The following is a 7,367-nucleotide window of genomic DNA, read 5'->3' as shown; positions in this document are numbered from 1 at the left end:
CAGTAAGTCTCAGACCGAGACGATACATGAGCTATTCAGGAATTCAGGGTGGCCACAAACAGGGGTAGATTCAGTGGGTTTGGGGAGGTGCTGTAGTGCACTTGATTTCTGGGCCACCTAAAGTTTAAAAACAACTGCCTGGCAGCCTTTCTAGTCAAGCAGTGTTGAGGAATGAGTTGACTTAATGACACATGATGCCTTCTAAACTCTTTATTCCAGGGGTATTAACAACTCTTTTCTTTCTAATCGTCTTGAAGTTTCACCAGTCACACTATTCTTTGTTCTGCTGTGTGTTAGGTGCTCCTGGTAATTAGACTTCTATTCTGCAGCCTCGCAGATTGTTTTTCACTCATTCCAGTTAAGTTATATCTGTTTTTGATTCAAACTTAAACTAAATAATTCAGCCCTAGGCCTCTGGCATATTTATTTTTAACTTGAGAAAAATGTGTTGTTTTATATGTGATGATACACCACACCACCTGCAGCTCCCTTTTCATACTTTTAGATATACCCATGGTTATGAAAAAATCTCAGTAGCGGAAGAATTATTTAACTTCTTCTACCATAAAAACTGAAGGTAAATATTACCCGATTCTTATCCTGCAGTAAAATTCTCTCTCGTAAAATAGGTGTATGAATTTATTCTATTCCAAGTTCTTTTGGGGATATTTCATCATCAAATCACAGTAGCTGAAAACTCTCATTCTCTAAAATGTTATTGTTCAAATGAGACAAATCCTCTCTCTTGAAAGGTCATACCTTTCATTAGGACTGCTCAGTGGGGTGGCTTTGACTTCTTCACTTTGGCTATTAGCACTTCAATTTTCTATTCATGATTCATGTTCTCCTGTCTTGGGACTGTTTTCAAATAGTATCAATAACATTAATTATACCTCCCTCTGTCTCCCCCATTTTAGAATAACTGAAATATACAAACAATTTTCCATAAGTTCTTTTATATCCAAGTAATAGTCAACATGTTTTCCTCTCTCATCTAGAAGATCTGAGAGCACATTTTGTCTTCTACATTTGCTTATTTCTGTAAAACAGCCTCCCCTCCCAATGCAAGACACAGAGGCAAAATAAGAAAAAAAAAATACAAGAAACAAAACTAAACAACAACAACAAAAATCTTTTCCCTTTAGATGTTTGCTTTTGGAACTTGCATTTACGCATATACAATTTATAGTTGGTTATCAATGTTTTGCAAGGCAATAAGTTTGGTCTTGGATTTAAGCCTTATGCTGGATATATGTATGTTGGAGAAAACTGAGTTTAAGTCTTGCTTCTGTCAGATTTATTTCAAGACGTTCTTTTGATGCTGCCTTTCTTGGCTCTCTCATTAGTAAATTAAGGAATTACAGACTAGATGAAAGGACTTTAAAGTGGACAGAACTTTGGTTAGATCATCATGCTCAATGAGTGTGCATCAAAGTTTCAATGTGCATTTGGTAAGAAAGACCTTAAAGTGAGATTCCTCAGGGTTCAGTTCTGGGTCTGGTATTGTTTAATATCTTAATTTAAGATTAGAGGATTTGGGTAGAGTGCACACTTAGCAGATTTGCAGATGACAACAAGCTGGGTGGAGGATAGGACAGATGACAACAAGCTGACTCTGTAGGACAGGATGAGGATTCACAGTGACCCTGACAAACTGGAGAACTGGTTTAAAAATCAACCAAAAGAAATTCAGTAAGGGCACATGCAAAGCCCTGAACTTTGCTTGAAATAATTGCATGCACAAATACAAACTGGGAAAGATCTGGCTTTGCTGCAGTATTACAGAAAAGGACCTGGTGTTGCAGTGGATCATATACCTAATATAAGCAAGCAGTGAACTTTTGTAGTAAAAAAGGCCAGTACCATACAAGAATGTTTAATGACACTGTAAGTGTCTCTTGCAGAGCAAAGGAAGTGATTATCCCACTCTGTTCAGCATTGGTGAGGCCTTACTTCAAGTATTGTGTAAAGTTTTGGACCCTTCACTTCAAGAAATTAGGAGGAGTCCAGTGACAGAAATTATTAGAGGCTGAAGAAGCTTGAATTATGAGGAAAGATAGAAAGATTTAAGATTATATAGTCTAGAGAAGAGAAGGCTGAGGGAAAATTTAGTAAGTCTTAAAATATCTATAAGGTAATTGCAAAGAGGATGGAGATAGACTGTTCTCTGCAGCTGCAGGAAACAAGACATGGACCAATGGCTTTAAAATATAGCAAGGGAAATTTGGGTTGTATAATAGGAAGCACTCTCTCCCTATGACCATTGTTAAACATTGGAACAAGAAACCCAGATAGGCTGTGGAATCATCATTCTTAGTAGTTTTTTAGACAAACCCTTGACTGGGATAGTTTAGTAAGGGACTTTGGACACAGGGTTGGACTAACTAGTTGACCCTCTGAGGTCTCCTGTAGCCCCACTTTTCTATTATTCCATTATTCTTTGATTAGACAAGTCACCTAATTTCTCTGAAATTTTCTATAAAAAGAAAGTTTACTAAAGTGATGTGTTGGCATAGCTCTAGCTCACTATACTAAGGTAACTCATAATGCAAAAGCAATCTATATGTGTACAGTCCATCTAGGGGCTCATATAGTACAGTACTCATTAGAAAGCCTACTACTAACTTTAATAAAATTTGGATTAAGTACTGAGTCATTGGCCAGCTTTAATATCTAAGTTGAAGAGTAAGTAATTAAGGTATATTGTCTTTAATAGAACTATAAATGAAAATTCAAACATGACCTACTTGCTTTCAGCAAAATCCTGGTCCCATCTAAATCAATAGCTTCTGCTCTGCTCCATAGGAGTAGAATTTGGCTACTTATGTCTCATTGTAATCTTGTCCTACATGAGCCCCCTTCTCTTAAGAAAAACTTTTCAAAGAAAAATAGTATTTAAAGAATACACATTGTCATTGATAAGAAATATTTTTGTTTTGAAAATTGCAAGTAGTAGTGTAAGCCATTTCTTTACTCTTTGAATTGACTGAAAGTCGTATAGTAATTTAAAGACAACCCATCAAATTCCATTTTAGCATTTAATAAGAAACATTAAGTGAAATTACAAAAAAATCCATCACACTGAAACAAAAAGTGTTTTCCATTAGTAAATCACATGAAAAGAGAAGAGTGATATGTGGGTGGCAGAATCAAAATCTATGAAAGTTAAAGGGTTGGCTTCAGCGGGTGGAAAAAATAGCTTCTATTGAGTTGGTATATTTATAGAACAATCAACTGACAAAATGTCAAGCCATGATAGGAATTCCTGGAAATGAGCACAATTAAAATAGGGACAAAATTTAAATTAACTTTCTGATTGCATGAATAGCAAATTCTAGACACTGCTATTTTTACTTTAAACAAAATGATAATGCAAAGTCCGCAGTCCACAGTCTGCTACACAGTAAAGTGTCTCATGTAGACATGCTCACTGTGTACTAAAGATTTGCTATAACATCTTCCTTTAAAAGTTACCTAGTAATATCTCTTGCTAGTGGGAGGACCCAGGTTTGATTACCATAGGTTATACATGGCCTGATTGTGGTTTTATAGATTTGAAGCTTAGTTTTCTTTGGGATAAGCTTAGATGACAGGAATTTGTGAAATGCAACGTAGAATCTATTTTCTGGCTCCATTTCTCCTTTATATTACATCTTATCCTATGACAGGACCTAAATAGATGAAGTGGGTCACTTGCTAAGTTTTGGATTGTTTATTGTTACATGAAGTCCCTGATGTACCACTTTCTTATCTACCAGCAGATACTGTGTTTTATCCACATGTAGCCCAGGTATACTCAGGTATATACTCCCCTTCTCCAGTTGAAGGGAATTGTTAGTTGGCAGCTGTGCTGTGGGGGAACTGTAGACTGCTCAGTTTCCCTCTGTTGCTATAGAACCAGGCCAAGACTGTCAAGGGACTTAACTTTATACACTTTTATTTACATTAACTTATCACAAGGAAAAGAAACATGGATATAAACATATGTACAAACACACACACACACACACACACACACACACACACACACACACTATCCAAGGAAATAATATGAACAATACCCTCTGGATGAATACTATAAATCCTTATACCAAGACTCCAGATACTGGAAAGTCACAGGCAAGTATCTGATCTGAAACAGGTAAACCCCAAATAAACATAGATAACCAACAGAAAAACTATAGGTAAATATAGGTGAACAGTAAATAAGCTACAAATAAAGACAAATAAGCAACAGGTGAATAATAGGAAAAGGGGGTCCCAGCAGAGCCCTAGTCAAAGTTATAAATTCAAGACTCTACTCATCTACTAATTTACAAATATAAGAGATCACAAAATATGAGGCATGGCATCACACCATGTAGGGTGCAAGAACCTCAAAGATAAACTTAATCCCAAGGGAAAACCCCAGTGCCCCTTGGGCCTTTTCCTAAACCCTTCAAGGAAGCCAATAACTTCAGGGGGGTCTTCCTAGTGGGACCTTGTGTCAGGACACATGACCTAGGGGTGCCGTGATCTCCCCTAGCGCCCCCTACCTACAGTGCCAAATCGGGTTCAACGCACCCTCACTATCTCGCCCGCCACGTCTTTGATAGTAAGTTGTTAAAGGGAGGCTGCCTTTCCACCCTCTTTGGCACGGGCACTTGAGATGTCCCAGTCCGTGCCCTACCTTCGGTGACATGGTGCACCCTAACCTCCGGGGTCCGTCTCCCATGCTCTCGCCCGCACTGGGGCCCGTCTCCCATGCTCTCGCCCGCACTGGGGCCCGTCTCTGCGATTCCACAATTGAGGCTCAGGTGGCCATAGCCATGCCTGGCCCCCAGACCCCTTTCTCAGGTCCTGCACCCCACTGGGGCTCCTCCCAGTACTGTCCACACTGGGGCCGGGGTCGAGACACCTCCAAAATGCAGCTCCCTTCCCAGCACCAGGAACCCCCATGCTATTGGGGAGCTCCTATGAGGCCTCCTCCAGCCCCTACAGCCTCACCCGGTCCTCTGGTTTTACGCAACTAGACAACAGAAAAAACTCCCACTCCTGGGCTACAACATAAATTCCAAGCCAAACTGGCTAACCTTCATTCATGTCCCTATTAGGGTTTCCTCCACCCAGTATCTAAATGCAGAAAGGTTCTCAGGCCATCAGGCTTGGCTTCGCTTCGCTTCCCTGCTGTGCTCCAACAGAGCTCCTCCTTCCTGAACTGCCAGAGGGGAACTGACCTCCAGCCTCAGCCTGGCTGTTTATATAGGCCAGGCCCTGCACCCTTCCAGTCAGCTGACCAAACCGGTTGTCTCAGCAACCCACACCTGCTGCCCTGGTGACTGGCAGCTGAGCCCATATTACTGTTTGTCAGTAGCAGGCACCTTAGTGCCCTGCTACAGACCTCTACTCTCAAGAACCCTTAACTAACCAAGAGGGACTCCCCCATCCCTGTGGAAATCCTTTTTCCTGACAACTCATGGCTCCCAGTCCTGGAGGGTGGCCTTTGTCCTCTGCACCAAGCTGCTCCTTTACCTGCAGTGGGCTTCAGAGTTGCTGCCCCTTGGAATGAGGCTCCATTATGCAGGGCTTCTGGGGCCTCTGACTCAGCCCTGCCCACTGGCTCCATAGCTCAAGCATTGTCTGCCTCCCTGGACTCAACATTTTGCTATTCCTTGGAGGACCAGGCTGCCTCGTGCAGCACTGCGGCTTGGTCCATTCCCTGGCCATCTGTACAGCATCGTCTGCACTGAGCTGCTTCCCAGTGCCAGCAGCTATAAACCTGAGCCACATCAAGCAGCTCCCAGGGTCTCTCATCCTCCATGCAGCACCTCCTGTACTGAGCTCCCGGCCTGGTGCTGGGGATTGGGGACATGAGACGCCCATGCGGTTCCAAGGATCCTGCTCTGTGCACCACCCTGTGCACCGTGTCTCTGGCTGCATGCCAGGGGTTGCAGACCCAAGCCACCTCACACATCTCCCAGGGTTTGGATGCCCTGCTGTATACTGAGAGCTTGGCCGCTGGAGTTGTCTGCTGCGCTCCACCGACAAAGTCTTCAGAGGCTCTTCCAGGCTAATGTTTCACCCCACTGAGAAGCTCTCCTCAGCTCTTCTAAGCCCCATTCTTCTCTCTTCTCCATCCCCAATGTGTCTGCTGCATGCTGGGTACGCAGCTCCTTTTATTCTCTTTGGGAGGCTCCACCTCCAAAGTTCTGCTGGACCAGCACAGTGCAGTCTTGAACCAGGTCCAAGGCTTATTTCTTTTCCTTTTTTTTCCCTCCCCTTTGCTCAGAGCAGGGACAGGGTAAAGCCTCTCCCAACAGTTACCTGACTGGTGGACAGGCTCCACTGGTCACGAAGAGGATTCTCCGAGCCAGGACATGCTGGGCTGTATTGATAAGTTTGCCACACACATTCACTTGTAATTTGCTTTTCTTTGCTTTATTTGTTAGGCTGAAAGGAACCTTGGAAGATCATCAGGTCCAGAAAAATCATTGGGTCCACCATTCATCTTTTCACTTATGAGAGCTATATCACCAACATATATAAGGACTTTATGTCCTCCATTCAGTCAAACTCCTTCCCTCACATTATGTATGCTCCCTATTACCTTTTCCAATACTAGCTTACATAGGATAAGAGACAGACCATCCACCTGTCTCACTATCTGTAGTACTGTAGGTGAGCTAATTAGTACTGCTGAGTAGGGCTGTGCAAGGCTTCAAACCATGCTTTGGATCTGGAGAAGCTTTGGACGCTTTGGCATCTGAAGCAGCATGTCTGGATTGAAGTACTGGCTTCTTTAGGCTTTCCAAAGCAGTTCAGAGCTTCCAAACAGCTACAGAAAAGCTTTGGAGCCGCCTCGGAGATCTGGCCATAGGGTATAATAGGGAATCAATGAAATATCTATAACTTTGTTGTTTTTTGTTTGATTTAAATGAAACTTTCAGGGGTGATAGCCTCTGTTGAGATCACGAAGAATGCCAAGTTTCAAGGTGATAGGTGCAGGAGTTTGGGGGGAACTGCACCTCAAGCTGCTGACAGGCAAAACTCATGACAGATGACCCTGTGTGTGTTAAGGTGCAGTGAGCTGAAAACTGCAGGGGTGGTGGCCTCTGCTCAGCCCATGAAGCATGCCAAGTTTCAAGGAGATAAGTCCAGGGGTTTGGGGGGAACTGCACCTTAAGCTGCAGACAAGAAAAACTCGTGACATGGGTGACACTGTGTGTTAAGGCGCAGCAGGGTGAAAGCTGCAGTGTTGGTAGCCCCTGCTGCAGCCATGAAGCCTGCCATCTGTTGGAGAGATAAGTGCAGGGCACCCCTAGCTGCTGACTGGCAAAACTCGTGACATGGGTGTTTGTGCAACTGTGTCCGTCTTGGGGCACGGGTGG

Source organism: Gavialis gangeticus, unplaced genomic scaffold (assembly GCF_001723915.1).
Source record: "Gavialis gangeticus isolate Ggan-Ray unplaced genomic scaffold, GavGan_comp1, whole genome shotgun sequence".
Taxonomy (NCBI): Eukaryota; Metazoa; Chordata; order Crocodylia; family Gavialidae; genus Gavialis; species Gavialis gangeticus.
The sequence above is the reverse complement of the archived record's forward strand: the minus strand, read 5'-3'. Positions refer to the sequence as shown.